This window comes from Ctenopharyngodon idella, chromosome 20 (assembly GCF_019924925.1).
Source record: "Ctenopharyngodon idella isolate HZGC_01 chromosome 20, HZGC01, whole genome shotgun sequence".
Taxonomy (NCBI): Eukaryota; Metazoa; Chordata; class Actinopteri; order Cypriniformes; family Xenocyprididae; genus Ctenopharyngodon; species Ctenopharyngodon idella.
In genome coordinates this window covers 15,461,083-15,478,637 of record NC_067239.1, presented here as the reverse complement: position 1 = coordinate 15,478,637, position 17,555 = coordinate 15,461,083, and positions in this window count along the sequence as shown.

The following is a 17,555-nucleotide window of genomic DNA, read 5'->3' as shown; positions in this document are numbered from 1 at the left end:
TTAATTCTTTGTGAGGGTTTTGTGTGAATACTTTTCGATCTGTATTTTCACAGTAAGCAACCAAATGACTCCAGAAGACAGAACACGAATCATATGGACTACTTTTATGGTATTTTTGAGAGCTTAATATCATCCTTTCATTCCACATCCTTGTGTGGATGAAAACATACAGGTTTGAAGCAACGTGAATCCGGTGCCGGATTTTGATTTTGACTTTACTATTCCTGTCATCTTGCTCCTGCAAGCCATTATCGCTTTTTATTTATTCACTAATTTTTAAATATGGCTAAGAAGTATAATTAAGACGTTTTATGTATTTTTATATAAATAGCACATCAATGTCTAATTAAAAAAAAGGTAATAGAATTAAGGTAAAGTTAAATAATTCTACTTTCAAAAAAGGCATCACCAGAAAAACTGAGAACCACAATTTCTCCATGTCCTGAATAATCTAAACTCAGTTAGACTGATTCATTACACATATCATTAGGAACCTCCACCAGTGTGCTGTAACCAGTCATATTCTGTAACAAACACACGCAACCATGCACTCACTCATTAATAATAAGTATCTAGCATGTCCTGTGTGAGTTGTAAATGACTGGCCTGTTCAGTAAGCAATTTAGTGAGCGCAAGCACTCTGGAATGCTGGGTAATTACCAGCATTACCGAGAGACGTGCAGATCGGGATGAGCCAGTTGCCATCAGATTCATAACACAAAAACACCCACCCAACCTTCCGCACACATTGACAACAACATGTTAACCAGATGCATCAGACCACACAACACCGATACAGTCCCATGAGAGAATATCATACAAATTACAGCTTCCTCATTTATAAACACTGCTCCACCCAGAAGTCCTCAGTAATGCCATTATGGACCACAGATGTCCAAAAAGAGAGATGGTGAGGGGGACAAATGAACTAATAGCAAGTCAAACAAGAACACAGGCACTGCACAACTCCTGACATACTGTATGCAAATCACTGCTGGAAACTCTCTTGTAAGATTAGCTGTATATTATGATCAGATTAAAGACAGGACATTTTTTGTGTGTAAGTGCCCAATTAGAAGGAATTCAGATTTTTTTTTGTTTGTTTGTTTGTAGTGCTTTAAAGTCACCATGAAATCAAAATTGGCATGCACATCATTTCATTTAATTCATGTGCCGTCGTAATCTTTCATCAAAATGTCTCTGATGACGTGTTTACTGGCATGAGGGCTGGACAACCTGTCACTCACATGAAGACGCAACAATAGCAAACCACAACAATCCAACAATACAGACTGACATCGCCAACTACTGGCCTGGCATGCATAATACAGCATTTTTAGTCATTTTTGCAGATCCCTGTGAATGGGGATCATTTTGACAACATTGTTATCTGTACATTAGAGAAATGCAAAGGAAAAACTTTTCAGTTTTTAGTACATAGTTGTCATGTAAATGTACCCTAAGAGTCCAAACAAGCAAAGATGGCAGCAACTTTTATTCAGATCTCCAGGTACTATACCTCATTAAGACAGACACATGTAAGACATGTTCAATTTAAAAGCTTTTTCAAATGAAAGAATTGCTCCAGGACATGATTGAAGGCAGGTCAGCGTCATTAGATCCCGCAGCCTTTTGGTGCATGATCAACGGCTTTTGATGCTTGCCGAGACACTTGTGCCTGACTCTCCCTTCAGCACAAAAAAAAAAGGTTCTTAACCTTCATTGAGAGGAATAATCGTCAAACTAGCATTCTGTAATTTAACCCAGAGCAGAACCACGCAGGGGACAATGCTCTGATTAAATACATTATTCATGGCACACTCAAGCTAGACGTACAGATGGTAAGGAAAAGGGAAAGAGAGAGAGAGAGAGAGAACATTTTCAAGGTCAGTGAACGTCCTATGCCTGTTGCTTTGAGGCTCATTGTTTACAGTCTTTTTAAATCAACCTCTACACTGACTGGGTGGAGTGTGAGCACTTCTAATAGACAATGAGAACAGGTGTTGAGGTAGTCATCTGGGACAAGTATGCATGTAGACAGCTCTCTGACTAAGGGGAAGAATTACACCCATCAACAACAGTCATTACACAGGTGCGATCATGGTGAGTAATGCTTGAAGACTTTTTTGATTAGTTGGCTGATGGATTCTCATACAGCAAACAAACTCAACACAATTATAGGCACTCCGAGCTATTCCAGCACGTTTAGATAGGACTGTGTGACCCTGGGTCATTCTAAACCTCGGGTAAACAGAATTGTGGGTTATCTTGCTTCATGTTTCACACTGCTCATAATTTACCTGGGGTTAACAATTAATCCTGTGTATTCATAAGATGACGTTTCACACTGTACATTCCTGAACCCGTTCTTATTTGCATATTTGTGGAGTCAGTGTCACTGATTGGATGAACGCTGCATACAATATGTTTACCCAAAGGCTCTAACATTGCGCATCATCATATTATATATTGCTGACTGTACTATCAAGTTTATCCTGAATGGACTTTTTGGACTATAAAGGTAAGAATGAAACAGTCTCTTCTTCACTCCAATTGCCACATTTTCTGTCGCTGTTTGACATTTTTCCCCTCAAACGCTGAAGCTGCTCTTTATACAATGCACGGTGTTTCCATGACTGTCTAAAGCAGATGAATATGAGGCACACTATTGGTTGTCCGTTGATAAGCATCTAGTCGTAACATTCTAACACCATATCGCAAAAGTGGTGCTAACCCTGCTCCAGAGCAGGGTTCCATAACCCCGGGTAAAAAGAGGTGCTAACCCCGCTTCTAAATTACAAGTGTGAAATGTTCCTTAACCTGGGGTTAAAAGTGGTGTTTAGAATGACGATAACCAGGGGTTAAGCGGGATGCGAAGCAGCAACTGACACAAATTGTTTCATCTCTTTGTAAAACTCACACCTGGGGTCATCAGTCCCATTCCTGGAGGGCTAAACATACCCGGGCAAGCTAATTAAGCTAACAAGACAGGTAGGTTAAATTGGGACTGATATTAAAGACTGTAGGACACAGGCTTCCATAACTGGAGTTAAAGGCTACGTTCAGATTGTCAGTCCAAATCTCATTTTTGTGCCTATCTGATTGAAATCTGATCAGATTTATCAAGTGTGAATGGCCAAAAATCACATGAAATGCAATTTTTTAAAAATCCGTTTCGAGCTACATTCATATGTGGTTTGAAATCCCATTCTAATTGTATTTTTGGAAATCAGTTTAAGTCTGACTGCTCTGATCGTATTTTGTGTGGTTTATGTGCCTTCTCATGCCACGTAAAATGTAAACGTTAGACATTGTTATAGGAAACATGCTGAAAGTCACTGCAGAAACAAGGTTGTGTTGTTGCAAAGTGCCGGACGAGTAGAAAAAGACAATATAACAGAAACATGTTTTGAAACCAACGGAGATGACAACATGGAATAAATCCACTCATACCAGCCTCCTAAATTTCTACCAGACGCAATAGTCCAATGAGTGGTGTCTACAAAATGTCATGTTGTAAATAAGGCAACATCTGTATTGCAAACCCCTCCATGTTGCGGTTGTTGTTGTTGTTGTTTTGTGTATACCTACCAATGCAACATCATTGCCATAGAAACTTGGGTAACGAAAGAGTGGCATGGATACACAAATCGGATCTGAATAGTTGCAATACACAATGTGGACGTCAATAATTTTTGATCAGATTCCAATTGGATACACAAATAATCCGATTTGGACTGACAGGGTGAACATAGCCTGTGACTTGTTACGAAACTAACTACAGGAAATAAACAGTATCACAAAGGTAACACAGTTTTCACACTACATTAAGCAGCACAACTGTTTTCGATTATAATAATAGTAATAATAAATGTTTCTTAAGCACCACATCAGCATATTAGAATGATTTCTGAAAGATCATGCAACACTGAAGACTGGAGGTATGGCTGCTGAAAATTAAAGGATTAGTTCACTTTAAAATGAAAATTACCCCAAGCTTTACTCACCCTCAAGCCCACCTAGGTGTATATGACTTTCTTCTTTCTGATGAGCACAATCTGAGTTATATCCTGATGCATCCAAGCTTTATAATTTCAGTGAAAGGTACCAACAAGTATGAAGCTCAAGAAAGTCATAAAATCATAAACATGTACTCCACACGGCTCCGGGGGGTTAATAAAGGCCTTCTGAAGCGAAGCGATGCGTCTGTGTAAAAAAAATATATCCATATTTAACAAGTTATAAAGTAAAATATCTAGCTTCCACCAGACCGCCTTCCATATTCAAGTTATGATAAAACTGTAACTGATGTCAGTTACGCTTTTTTCGTAAGTTGAATATGGAAGGTGTAGGACGTAGCGTAAGCGTTTTGAACTGTGAAAGGCATTACACTTTCTTTGTAAGTTGAATACGGAACTAGTTAGTTTTACTTTATAACTGGTTAAATATGGATATTTTTCTTACACAAATGCATCGCTTCGCTTCAGAAGGCCTTTATTAACCCCCCGGAGCCGTGTGGAGTACGTTTATAATGGATCGATGATCTTTCTTCAGCTTCATACTCGTTGCTCCCGTTCACTGCCATTATAAAGCTTGGATAACAGTAATAATTCATAATATTACTGTTTTTGACTATTGATCACAAATCAGACTTGGTGAACTTAAGAATCTTCTTTCAAAAACATCCTAACTATCCTAAACATGAATGGTTGTATGGTATAATGATTATTTAAAATGTATTATTTATTAATTAAAATATATTATTTATTAGTTTTAATAATAATTATAATAAATCCACCCCTGTGACATTAACATGCCTGTAGTTTAAGAAACATCCATTGCATTTTAAAAGAGCCTCTGTGACTGATGACTACTCTATTTAAAGCAGGATAATAAGAACATTCAGCTTTGACCTTCCTCTAAACATGACACTGTAATATATAGATCATAGAGTTTATAGAAAGCTCATCATGTATGTAAATGTATGTGTGTAACTGATCAAAGAAACCTTTTATTTAATGACCCTGACTGTTCTATCAGTTACGTAAGCATGTCTCCAAGGATAGCGAGGTATGTGTGGAATCTATATGGGTTTTTTTTTAGCATTCTAGCCCTTTAAACTCTTTATATGTCTGCTCAGTTACAGAGAGGTGCTGATTAGTTCTTTTATTTATTTTCCTTAAGATGATGCTGCTGCATAAATTATGCTATTTTTGTTTTGATGTTTATAGTGGGCTCTTTTATCTCTGTCAGATGGATGACTCAAAGAGAGAGAGGAAGAGAAGGAATAAGTGCATCCCTGCGGGAGAAGGGATGTTTTTCCTTTCCTCCTCTTTCTGCCCCTCACTTACATTTTTCTTCGCTTCCCTGTTTTACTCCTTTCTTGCTCACTCTGAGGCCTGTTTCACAACACACGTTAAAGCAGTGCATATTTATTTCCCCATCCAAAATAACAGGTTACAGGTCACACTGTCCCTGTAAACAACGTGGTTCTGCTTAGCAGAAAAGTATGTCCGAGAAGAGTCTATTTTTGATGTGTGTAGCCTATGTAAAATACAGCACTATAAACATGATCAACACAATTGTTTGCATTTTATAGTTTATAGCTACAGTTTGGGCTAATTCACATTGTGTGGTCTTTTTCAATTAAATTAGTTTTCATGCTCATCAAACTTGTAAGAATTCTCAATAGCTAACTTCTCTGATAACCATTTTACCATTTACTGAAAGCAATTCTTAATGTTTTTTGACAAGCTATACTAAGTGTTGATAGATTCAAGGTTTGATAGGTGTCTAGGCCTTACCTTATGGTGAAGTGATGGAACACAGGCAAAGTTGAGGAATACCTGAGGTCCTTGTAGCACCTGTTAGCGGTTTGGCTAGCTGTTTTAAGGTAGGCACACACTTTTCAGTGTGTTTTCACCAGAAGGATGTCATATAACACCTAGATCAGTGGATCTCAATTTAACAAATATGAACTGCTGAAAACCATTCTAAATGCAAATAATGAAAATCAAGTAATCATATAAGTATACATAGGATAGCAAGATAAATAAGCCTACCAACTTTTAAAAAGGAAGGAAAATGCTTACCATATATTTTGAAAATTAAAATTTAACTTTAAAATTGACATATATATCAATTGTGCAAAAGTCTTAGGCCACCATTAGATGTTGTTTTAGCAACGATATAACGACCATATAAAATTATTTCTCAGTCTCTTTATTAGAATATAAACAGAAAATACAGTGCATTTGTATGCAGTATTAAAAACAACAAATGAGGGAAAAAAACAGCTTTTATAGGCTAAAGTGGCAAGTATTTATTGACCTCCCCTTACAGTTGAGCAATAGCAGGAACCTGGCTCTCTCAAACCTAAATGGAATGGAAAAGGACAGGAAGGCCAAGAAAACTTTCAAAAGCTGATGAGAAGTTTCTCAGAGTTTCTTTTTTGAGAAAATGGAAGAAGTCCAGGAGGTCACACTAAATACTGATTTTTGCTTAAAGAAACAACTTTGTTCAGATTTTTTTTTTTTTTTTACATTTTGTGTACATATTTCCTGTATTTTCTGTTTCTATCTATCTGTCTAGATGTGAGACTTGAATGTTTATGCTTTGTGTGTTTTAAGGTAGAATAATATATTAGCTGTTTATTGCCTTCTTTGCTATATTATTGAACGCTGGTGTGTCTGATGGTAGACAAATTGTGTTTTCTTAAATGCTTTACACAGTTTTTATGTTGGTGCTTTTCCAGCACAGGAAATTGATGGCAACTATTTCAAATGCTTGGTATATTTATATTATTATGGCACTACAGTGTTAAACAGGCCTTGCTTGTGTTTTATGTAGGTATCCTCTCATCTTGCCCTGCGTTCTCCAAGCTTTGTTATTCTCTAATGTTTGCCTGCTTCTAGCACTCTTTTACCTGATTCTATCTCTTTGGTCCTCGCCAGCTCCCTCTTTCTCAGTGTGCGTCCCATGTGAGGTGTGGTAAAGGCTCCAGTATGTAGTGTAAATGTCAGGGACTGAAGGATACTGAAGAGACACCGAAAGGAACAGTGAGGGGGAACGAGTGACATTTTGGATGCATCCCATGAGAGAACTCTGACGGACAGGAACATGTTCACTCAGCAATGTTACGCAACACACACGCACACAGCCACTTAAAAAAAGATTTCTTTGAGCAACAGAGGAAATAAGGTGAAAGAAGGTAGGGAAGAAGAAATAGCTTAAAAGGAAACATAGAAAGTTAAGAGAGATAAGAGGAAACTTATCAGGAATGTGTTCAAATGGAATAGAGGGAGAAAGAAAAAACAAAATAAACAGAGGAATACAGGAAACAGATAAAAAGGAGATGGTGAGAGAGAGAACAGACTGTTCAGAGGGATGGTTACTTATCTGATGGCTGACTCTTTCCCCTGCCTGTGACTTCTTACAAAGCAAATATTTTTCACTATAGGGTACATTGATTTGATTTGGTTTTAAATTGGCATTTAAGTTGATTCTGATGATAATTTGATCATTTTGACAGTTAATTGGAGTTCTAGGTGCATGTTTGTATAATCCAGACAATTACAAATCAAGGACATTTGAGTGGATTCTTATCTCACTTAATTTTTGTAACAACTCGACTCTTTCCATGTTTATATTCACTTCTACTAAAGTTTAATTAGTTAAGTAGTCTGAGGTGTTATTTAGGGTTGCATCTCATGCTCTTGCCTTCATATATTGATATTTTGCTTGTGTATGAAAATGTGAATGGTAGATTTGAATGTTTGAAGTGTTGTTTGAACATCAAAAAATATTAATATGTAATGCATCAAACTACTCACCAGCCAAGAGGGAGATCAATAATGTATTACAGCAAGCCATCTGGATGCACTGCTGTGTTAATGATAAACCTGATATTAGTCATATTTCACTGTAAAAAATGCATTTGGCAGACAACTATGTATTTTGTATCAAAATCTATCTGCATAAAAAATTATCAGTTCATTCATAGGTTTATGTACAACCCGAATTCCAGAAATGTTGGGAGGTTTTTTTTAAATTTGAATAAAATGAAAACTAAAAGACTTTCAAATCACATGAGCCAATATTTTATTCACAGTAGAACATAGATAACATAACAAATGTTTTAACTGAGAAATTTTACATTTTTATGCACAAAATTAGCTCATTTCAAATTTGATGCCTGCTATAGTTGGGACGGGGGCATGTTTACCATGGTGTAGCATCTCCTCTTCTTTTCAAAACAGTTTGAAGACGTCTGGGTATCGAGGTTCTGGAGTTTTAGTGTTGGAATTTGGTCCCATTCTTGCCTGATATAGGTTTCCAGCTGCTGAAGAGTTTGTGGTCGTCTTTGTATTTTTCTCTATAGGTGAAAGATCTGGACTGCAGGCAGGCCAATTCAGCACCCGCACTCTTCTACGACGAAGCCATGCTGTTGTAACAGCTGCAGTATGTGGTTTTGCATTGTCCTGCTGAAATACATGTTTCCCGGAAGACAAATTAAATACAATTTACCTTGATCTTCAAATTCCAAATGTTTTCACCCCCCATCTATTAATGCATCATGTTTTTTTTTTCTGGAGCATCAGTGAATGTTTGAACCTTTTTTAAAAGTTGTGTTTGAGTCCCTCAGTTGTCCTCAGTGTGAAAAGATGGATCTCAAAATCATTCAGTCACTGCTGTAAAGGGTTCAAATATGCAAAAAATGCTGGAAAACTGAAGAATCTGCAGGACCTGGAGATTTTTTTCTGAAGAACAGAGCTCAGTTTAACTGCTCAGGATAAACAAGGGACACATGAACAACCATCACAAAACAAAAAAACAGTCGTAGATCATCCAGGTAACCACACACAGTATTAAGAATCAATGGTTCACATACTTATGAATGGGGTTATTTTAATAAATTCAGCTATTTTTTTTTTTTTGTCTTGTGGATTATATGTAAACATCTTTTATGTGAAATATCTTACTCAGTACAGTACTAAATAAAAAATAACGTGCATTTTGTATGATCTCTCTTATTTTGTTGAAATTATTCACATTTTCACAGATTCTGTAAGTGGTTCACATACTTTTTCTTGCAACTGTATACCTTTCAGCATTCATAGTGCCTTCCAAAACATGCAAGCTGCCCATACTGTCCATTTTAAATGAGCCTTGGCCCACAGGAGACAGCGGCGCTTCTGGACCATGTTCACATATGGCTTCCTTTTTGCATGATAGAGCTTTAGTTGGCATCTGCAGATGGCACGGCGGATTGTGTTCACCGACAGTGGTTTCTGGAAGTATTCCTGGGCCCATTTAGTAATGCCATTGACACAATCATGCCGTGATTGTGATACAGTGTCGTCTGAGGGCCCGAAGACCACAGGCATCTAATAAAGGTCTTCGGCCTTGTCCCTTACACACAGAGATTTCTCCAGTTTCTCTGAATCTTTTGATGATGTTATGCAATGTAGATGATGAGATTTGCAAAGCCTTTGCAATTTGATGTTGAGGAATATTGTTTTTAAAGTATTCTACAATCTTTTTACGCACTCTTTCACAGCTCTGCCCATCTTTACTTCTAAGAGACTCTGCCTCTCTAAGACATCCCTTTTATAGCTAATCATGTTACAGACCTTATATCAATTAACTTAATTAGTTGCTAGATGTTCTCCCAGCTGAATCTTTTCACAATTTTTTGCTTTTTCAGCCATTTGTTGCCCCCGTGCCAACTTTTTTGAGACCTGTTGCGGGCATCAAATTTGAAATGATCTCATTTAGTGGATAAAAGTGTAAAATTTCTCTGTTTAAACATTTGTTATGTTATCTATGTTCTATTGCGAATAAAATACTGGCTCATGTGATCTGAAAGTCTTTTAGTTTTCATTTTATTCAAATTTAAAAAACATCCCAACATTTCCAGAATTTGGGTTATAGAAGACAAATATCACCAATATATAGTGTTTTGAGGTTAATGAGTCTGTAAGTTAAGTCTTTAAGTGGTATCTGTAAGTCTGTATCTCTCACACTCATTCACACTAACAAAAAAGGTATTTTTTGTGCAAAAGGGTCTTGATTTGACATGAAGGATTCCCCTTGATGCATGAAGTCTCTTCAAAGCTGTCAGAGAAAAGGGTCAGTCTACATATGTGACCTTCGACACCAGCCTTCACCTCATGAACCCCTCAGAGATATCTGTGTGTGTGTGTGTGTGTGTGTGTGTATGTATGTGTGTATGTGGGATCTTAAAAGTGTAAAAAGGTGTTCCTGTCTTTTTTCCCCTGTCTCATCTCTCTGATGTTGTTTGTCCAAATTCTTCTCCATTCCTGCGTCTCTGCATTGGTCCCATGCACCCGCCCGCCACCCATGAAGCCCACCACTTGATCTTCTTTATGAGCTTTTCTCCGAGGAAAATTGTATTGTTCAGCAGTTGCTCTTTTATAGCCCATAGATGTAATGGGAGACCTCAGTTACGTTTATGTTTCATTTAACTTTTTCTCAAGCGTTTCTCTTAGAAACTAAAATACAATAGAGGCACATAAAATGGTTTTTGACATTAAAAAAAAGCTGTACATTTTTGTGGACAGTGTAACTCAGATAATTTGGTTTTGGAAGAATTTAATGAGACATTTTTGAATTTCTGATTGCAGACATTACCCGCAGAAGCAGGGGACTTGCGTAAAAATTTCCACTGTTCTCTATTAAATCAAATTGTCTAAGAAAAACAGTTGAGGTATTGAAGATATTTCATGATCTTTCTTTCCTATGAGTTACTTGTTGTCTTTGCTCTTAAGAGCTTTTAATTAACATTTTTGCTGCAGATATCCTTTTTTTTTAATACTTTGAATCTCCCAAGGTACACCAAAGACTAGCATATACCATGAATTATTTTTGATTTCAACACATATAAATTAGTGGAAGTGAGCAATAATTTGCAATAATGATCCAGAACATCATGGATTAGTCATGAATCTAGATCACTTTTATCTGATAATTTGATTATCAAAATGGCTTGTGCGACATTGAGAGAGGCTCTTATCGGGTTATTTATAAAGTGCAACTATGCAACAGGAAACAGATCAAGGGAGATCTGGTAGTTAGGTCTGCTAAAAGCTTTTTCCCATCTAGTGAACAAACATCTCTCTCTGTCCCATGTGGGGCCCATTCAAACCTCCTATTGGCTAAATCATCTCCTGCCTGCTTGCAATATCCTTCAAAAAATGCCATAACCAGAAATTAAACCATCCTATGACGTACTTCCCAGTGTCTCATGGGTATCTAGTCTGGTTCAAATCTATGTCTACACAAGCACAAATATGATTGCTCACATGGTGATGTGAGTTGTACATTGTGGTGTTTTGGAATGAGGATGGTTTGTAGAGGGGTTTGTCCATTTCAAGTGTGTTGTTGTTGTTTTGTGATTAATATCAATCTGTTTTCTATCATTGTGCATCTGTTTTTTTTTTTTGGTTAAAAATGACCAATGGGATGAGAACAGCGTTTATTTGAAATATCATCGTTTGTAACATTATAAATGTCTTTACTGTCACGTTTGATTGATTTAATGCATCCTTGCTGAATAAAAGTATTAATTTCTTTTCAAAAAAATAAAAATTCTTACTGACCCCAAACTTTTGAACGGTAGTGTATAATGTTACAAAAGCTTTGTATGTCAGATAAATGCTGTTCTTTTGAACTTCCTATTCATCAAGGAATCCTGGAAAAAGAAAGTACACAACTGTTTTCAACACTGATAATAATAAGAAATGTTTCTTGAGCAGCAAATCAGCATATTAGAATGATTTCTGAAGGAGCATGTGACACTGAAGACTAGAGTAATGATGCTAAAAATTCAGCTTTGCATCACAGGAATAAATTACTTTGTAAAATATATTCAAATAGAAAACGATTATTTTAAATTGTAGCAATATATTACTGTTTTTACTGTATTTTTAATTAAATAAATGCAGCCTTGGTGAGCAGACGAAACCTCTTTTAAAAACATTAAAAATCTTACCGATCCCAAAACTTCTGAGCGGTAGTGTATGTATGTATACAACAATACAATAGCATGTTATTATTTAGATAGATATTTAAATTATTATTATTATTATCATAATTAGATATCTTTGCAACAAACACAGAAGAGACTACATTGTAAAAAACATTCCGTAGTTTTTACAAAATATTTTTGGCAGCTGTGGTTGCCAGAATAATTTTGTAAAATATACAGAAAAACTGTAAACACATTTACAGAACAAACTGTAAATTTTACAGTACAAAACTGTAAACTACAAACAAGAAGATTTGAATGTAAACCAGTAAATTCAACAATGCACACTACTACTAAAATCTGTTTTGTACCTTTAAAGGGTTAGTTCACCCAAAAATGAAAATAATGTAATTTATTACTCACCCTTTATTACAGTCGTTATTTATTTATTTTTATTTTTTTTGGTGCACCAAAAATATTCTCGTCACTTTATAATATTAATATTGAACCACTGTACTCACATGAACTGATTTAAATATGTTTTTAGTACAAAAATGGAACTTGAGAGAGGAAATGTCATTGCTCCCTATGTAGGCCTCACGGAGCCATCGGATTTCAACAAAAATATCTTAATTTGTGTTCTGAAGATGAACGAAGGTCTTATGGGTGTAGAACGGCATGAGGGTGAGTAATTAATGACAGAAGTTTCATTTTTGGGTGAACTAACCCTTTAACATATACTGACAACCACCATAATAATGCAGGTGGTGAAAGAGAAAGCCACATGAAGAATCAGAGTTCATCACAAGTAGCTTTTCCACAAGCTTAAGTATATACTAATATAAAGAAGGTGCGCAGAGTCATTCACGCAAACACGAAACACTATCATGGTAACCCACAACACTTACACAATTCATTCATTAAACAACAGAAGATGTAACATAAAACCCTAATAACATAACTGTTAAGAAACATGATTTTTTAAACAAAAGGCTTTAAAATGTGGCGTGTCACACAGGGAATTGTGGGAATATCAGTTTACAGTTTTTGACTGTAAATTATACATTGATTTGTTTTTTTTTTACTTCTAAAAATTTACAGCATTTTACTGTGAAAATTACATAAAATGTCTGGTATGAGCTTTTACAGTTTTTCCCTGTATATAGTATGGGAACTTACTGTTTACCTATTTACAATTTTTTTTCCGTAGCGTTTTTACAATATTTTAACATTAAAATCCCATTCATTTTTTACAGTGTAGCATTATTTCTGGCATCTGTAGCCCAAATATCATTGCATGTCTTTGCTTTGTATAATAATAATGTATACAGCTACATTTGAAAGAAGAAAGAAATCTCTTTACATGTGCTTGTGCTCATAACCGCTGAACATCTGAACACAAACAACGATCAAATACACATTGACGAATCTTCTTCCATCTGTTCTCCAAAATGTAATCAAATGTATATTTCTGCAGGCGCGTGTAAACTGGTTAACTGTCTACGCAAAGGCGTTAATTTTCAAGACGATCAGGTCGCCGGTGTGGTGCCGAATTCCTACCCCTGCCAAACGATTACACCCCTGGTATTGGTAGGTTTAGGATTAGGGGTGGGGTTAGGATTAGGCAATCAGATAGCGACTTCAACGAGGAGGGTAATAATTTGGCAGGGAGTTGAAATTCAGCACAACACCGGTGCCGCCACTGCGCAATAGGTAGACTACCCACAAATTACCGCGGGACAGCGAGTGTTTATTTCATACTCTCTGAACAATGGTAGCTTATTTAATGTATAAATTAAGATATATGTCCAAAAAACAGTAAAGAAATGCTACATACTTTGTTATCGTGGAGTAATAATCTGTTTGGTTGTAAAATGTAGGCTATTATGAATTGAAATCAAATGAAATCGATACCTGTGGAATTGTTCACAGACAGCATACGCAGTTCAACTAATAAAGATCTTCATCGCTGGCAAACAATAGGTTGCATTTGCAGATTTGCTTTTAATCGACTGTAGGTCGACTGCAACTTCATCCAACGCTCAAGTGAGAAACCGCTTCAGACGATTCAGTGCATGCAGGGAACTGAACAAATCATATCACACATAGCGAAGTAAAAGTACAGATTTTTCATTAGAAATGTACTCAAGTTAAAGTAAAAGTACCCACATTTAAATCTACTCTGAAAAGTACAAATTTTATGAAAAAATACTCAAGTAAATGTAACGAAGTAAATGTACTTCGTTACTACCCACCTCTGTCTACGGGTAACGCTAATACACACTAAATACACATAGCCACGCAACGCTGATGTTGTTAACATTAACAATTTGAGAACAAAGTATAAGAATAATAATAATTTGCACGGTTTGACATGATCCGAGCTAAGCGATCGTTATATTTAATCACCATTGGCAGCGCGATTGTAATGCTTTTTTTTCCCTCAGTTGGTCAGAACAAAAGTGGCAGGTTTGTTACTTGTTCAGATGACATTTTCCGGTGAAAAAATTCTTATTTTGGTCATACTTCCAAGACGTAGAATCTGTAAATTCCGAAGTGCAGTATCCACACCAATGTGGTGACTGACAGCAAACATTAGATCCGCGCTGAGGAGCCGTGCCGATGCACAACCCATGTAAAGATGATAATTCCACAAATAACTGCAATTGCAGGTTTCAAACAGAGATGGCGACAAAGAGGCAAAACTTACGGACTGCAGCTTTAAGTATATTTACCTTCTTTACTTATCAGACCAATATGTCAGGACATTGCAATAAAACCTTGAATGTTTTTTCTTGCTTACAGTTTTCTTATGACACTCATTGATGAGAGAGGTGAATGATTACTGGTCAATTTGAAGAGCAAATAGCGAGATAGCTGAAAAGATGGTGGTTTATTTTGCGCCGGGAAGACATGGCACATTTGTCATTTGCCCCTTTAGTATTTAATCAAGAATCTTGATCTATGCGCAGCTAATTTTTTACTCTGATAGGACTGAATCCAGACAGCTCATTAACAGAGCCGCCTTCTTAATATGCTAAACCACCTACTTTGGGCTCTCGGCTTCCTCTCCCTGATTATCCGCACTCCCATTGAGAGATCTTCAACCGCTCTCCTGCTGATCAAGGGCTTATTGTGTGCCTTGATGTTGCAACCTTTCATATGACGGTTACGTAACAGTGCAGATATGTGCGTGTCTAGGTGTTTGTGTATATGTGCGTCTCAAAACTCAAAGAGAGAAGGACATCTTTTTAGTGACAAAACTTACTTTGAAGATTAGGAACTGTGATGTTACGGATGCAGATTAGATATGCACTGATTGGATAATGAGAAAAAAGTGGCAGCAGATTTATTCTTAGCATATTTTGAACCTGTGTTGTTTTCAAACTCTATGTCTGACATAAGTAGAAGTTGGAGGGAATTATGGGTAATTGTGAAGAAGGCAATGTGAATAGGCTCTTAGAACATAGTTATTTACTGTTGTTTAGGCTGTCGAAACTGATCTTTGTGTGTATAAGCCCATGCACTCAGCAGTATATTGTGAGCAAACCTCTTTCTCTATCCCAACACACCAAATTAGTTTTAACAAAACATAAATCTTTGCAATGCTCATCTAAAAATGTTATGTTCCATTAGTATACTGACATATGTGCATCCACATTCCAGTGGCTGATATATTTCAGCTATAAAGAAAAGACTTAATGCATTTTGCGAAAATATGCAGTGCTTTATTTTACAGAGCAATGGTATCATGAAATCTATTTAGTTTATTTCAACAATCTAAACTCCTGTTTAGACTGAAGTTAGCTTGTTTGAGTGCATTAGGTGGAGTTCAGCACATCTCCTCACAGATAAACAAATACGATAATGTTGAAAGTTATCAGTGAATTAATCTGTATAAGATTTCAATTTACCTGTAGAATTGAAACAGAAAGATGGACATGCATACATGCAGTAACATAGACACACAGAAACATGACATTTTTCACTTGATACCCAGAGCGCATACACATCCAGACTGCCAGGCATAATGAGTCATCTAACCTAGCCATTATTGCTCAGGTTTACCTCTATCTTGTTGCTAAGCAATGGTTCCTTCTAAATCCAGGGTTTTGGACCTTGATTCCCCAGTTGGTATTCTCACATTTCCCTCTGTCTGGAGGATTTGGAAAACTAGTCACATATACACAGAAATGAAAATGCAAATGGAAAAGAATTATGAATAATATAGAATTTTGTTATTTAAAAAGGCCAATTTTATATTCTGCTAGACTAAACAAAAAGTAGATTAGCATATCTAGCATCCCTCAAATGTATCTTTTCTGAATGTCTCAAGAGTAGATGTCACATTTCTGCATGCATTAGCTTATTCATATACACAGGAGCTAAACCCTTTTAAAGGATCTTATATTAACCATTGAAGCCTGCAGTGTTCTTATTAGTGAAATATATGGTCACACTATTAAGCAGACAGTCTACTAATACTCTAATGAGAGTTAGTTGACATGTTGTTGCAAAGTTTCTTAGTGTTAGTCGAATGTCTAAGGTGGACCATCGAAATATATATATATATATATAAAAAACAAGGACACATTAAATTGATCAGAAGTGACATTTACATTGTTGCAAACGTTTTCTATTTTACATAAATGCTGTTCTTTTGAACTTTCTAATCATCAAAGATTCCCAAAAAAAAAAAAATGTATCATGGTTTCAACAAAAATATTCAGCAGAACAAATGTTTTCAGTATTGATAATAATAATAAATGTTTATTGAGCACTGTAACGAAATTTATAGTTCAGAGAAGAAGGAGACGGGAACCGGCGAATATTCAAAGTAACTTTTACTCAAAGTAAAATAAACATAGACAGCAAAACTAAAGTAAAGCACCTGCCCCTCACGAACGACTGCCGCAAAAACGAAAATAAATCAACAACATAAAGTCCCAGGCCTGGTCTTCTCTCGTCCTTCTATCTTTCCGGTGCTCCTCCATGGGAATCGAGACCGGTGTGAGTCCGTTCGCTCCGCTCCCACGGCTCTTGGCCCCACCCTGCTCGCCACATATACCCCCATTGCCCTTTGCAGGACTGGGGGGCACCACTGAGACTGTGCTCTATGTCAAAGTCGTGGCAGCTGCAGCACTTGGGGGTAAGGATAGATGAGTGTAGAGAGAAAAGGAGACGGAAGGATGGGGAGAGAGCAAAGAAAAAAATTCTGGGTCTGGTTCCCAGAACGCACTGCCATCTGGTCCTCCACCAGCTGGGAGAACTCCTTCACACTGGCACAAGATGCCTCTCGGTGGACAGTCTTGTACTCCCCCATACCCTGATGCCTGGCGACGGCCAGCAGGGATGCCCCGTTTCCGTGGCTCTTGCTCCTGCCTGCCCTGATGTCAGTGAACAGCGACACTTCTGCCGACCCTCCCGATGGCAGCCACCCCTCCATGCTTCAGCGGACTGCAGTTAGTCTATCCGGCCCCCCGGTGAGCTCTAGCACCACCAACCTCAAGAGTCCCTGGCGGCAGACTCTGCTCAATCCATACTCAGTGGCACTGCAAAATTTCCC